This window comes from Pistacia vera, unplaced genomic scaffold (assembly GCF_008641045.1).
Source record: "Pistacia vera cultivar Batoury unplaced genomic scaffold, PisVer_v2 Contig155, whole genome shotgun sequence".
In the NCBI taxonomy this organism is placed as follows: Eukaryota; Viridiplantae; Streptophyta; class Magnoliopsida; order Sapindales; family Anacardiaceae; genus Pistacia; species Pistacia vera.
Window position 1 is genome coordinate 716,241 of NW_022195630.1, and position 2,076 is coordinate 718,316.

The window sequence follows — 2,076 nt, forward strand, 5'->3', positions numbered from 1 at the left end:
CAGCGATGGATCACAGGCCTATTTGGGTTATTGTATTTTCCTAGTCTCAATCTAAACAGTTTAAGGCATTTAATTCTTTCCTAATTAACCTTCAAACCCTAGCACTATAAATAAGGGTCATTATTTAGTTTTTAGGGTTATTAGAAAAAGAAAAAGAATGGCTACTATTTTGGAAATCATAATTCTTGTAGTTCTCGTTCACCAATTAGAGAAGTTTTTCTATTTTTTTTCTTGAACTCATGTTTGTTAATAAATTGGTTGTTTTTATTACTACAATTATGAACTAAACTTCTTTTCTAGGGCTAAAGATGTAGCCCAATTTATGAATATGTGTTGAATTTATTGTTGTTAATTTTAATTGAGCATTAATTCTAAGTTTTATTATTGTGTGTAATGCTTTCAATTCTTAAGGGCCCGAGAGTTGAATGATTTTATGGGTTGGGTTGAGATCGAGAGATGAAACCTGATTAGTCTAAGGTAATAAAACCATAGATTTAGCGAACGCTAGAGATAAGTTTCTGCGATCCATGAGGTTCTGGTAAATTCCTTAGAACTTAATGATCTCTTAGCTTCTAAATCCACTTTAGAGATATTTTGGGTTTTTGCTTAAGGGTAATTTGCTAATTGTTCGAGACAAAGTTAGTGAAATATTAGGGAGTTTGACCTTTAGAATAAGCTTAATTAGTTTAGTAATAATTGTCAATGCATATGATTAAATTGGTGTAAAATCTATGCCCTAGGTTTAGTCTAATTGATCTTTTTACCAAAGTATTAATACAATTCTTCTTTTGTTTACTTTTTAGTTTGTTTTATTTTTCATTAATTCATTCTTAAATTTTTTTTTTTTCATCAAATAGCAATAAACTAGACTAGTTTGGTACTTGGTAGGTAGTTCTCTTGGGATTCGACACTCGTTTACTTGAGCTTTACTACTTGTACGATTTCGTATGCTTGTGAATAGCCTGTCAAGTTTTTGGCGCTACTACCGGGAACTATTCTTTTTACCAATATCAATACGAAATATTTAGTTGCTAATTTGATTTGTTTAATTTTTGCTTAGAAATTAATTTTTATTTTGTTTTGTTTTGTTTGTTTCGTTTATTTAGATCCCAGGGAGCTTACGTTCAAAAGGTGGTGGTGGTCTTAATCCCTTTGATTCTAAAATCGAGAGAACGGCTAAACATTTGAAGAAAGAAAAGAGGCAAGCCAACTTAGAAAAATCAATGGCTAACAAGGGAATTATAAATCCCAATGTGGAAAATCAAGATAATGAGAATGAGGATATCACAGGAGGCCATGCAACTGGTGGAGCGGTAGTGGTTCAAAGAGCATTGAAGGACTACTTTAGTCCTATTATTGATGGGTGCTATTCTAGCATCAGGAGACCACTAGTTCAAGCGAATAATTTTAAGATCAAGCCAGCAATTATTCAGATGATTCAGCAGTCATTCCAATTCGCAAGGTTGCCTAATGATGATCCCAACTTGCATATTGCCAATTTTCTAGAGTTATGCGACACATTTAGGCATAATGGAGTATCTGATGATGCAATTAGGCTAAGGCTTTTCCCATTTTCTCTTCAGGATAAAGCTAAGGCTTGGTTGATTTCTCTGCCATCTGGGAGCATCACAACATGGAACAAGTTAGCTCAAGCATTCCATACTAAATATTTTCCACCTGCCAAGTTGAGAAGTGAGATTACCAATTTCAACCAACAAGACTTAGAGTCATTGTGTGAAGCATGGGAAAGGTATAAGGATCTCTTACAGAGGTGTCCTCACCATGGGTTACAATCTAGTCGCAAGTGCAAATGTTATACCAAGGGTTGTTGCCAAACATTCAAGCCATGATAGATGCTGCCAGTGGAGCAGCCTTGAATAACAAAACATCAAAGGAATCATAAAATTTGATTGAGATGATGGTGAACAATAACTACATGAGGACTTCGGAGAAAAATTCAACAAGGAGAGCAACGGGAGTGCATGAAGTTGACAGCTACACCGCATTGATTGCTTAACTTTCAGCCATTCAAAATCAATTGGATATTGTTCTAAAGATAAATGCAATTGATTCTTC

At 34.3% G+C, this 2,076-nt stretch overlaps 1 non-coding gene across 1 annotated transcript; it reads right to left on the reverse strand.

The window, feature by feature from the left end:
- Positions 1-1,682: 1,682 nt before the first annotated feature.
- Positions 1,683-1,789, reverse strand: LOC116124768. Its single transcript, XR_004127250.1, has one exon. It is a non-coding gene; the product is annotated as a small nucleolar RNA R71 (small nucleolar RNA).
- Positions 1,790-2,076: the final 287 nt, after the last annotated feature.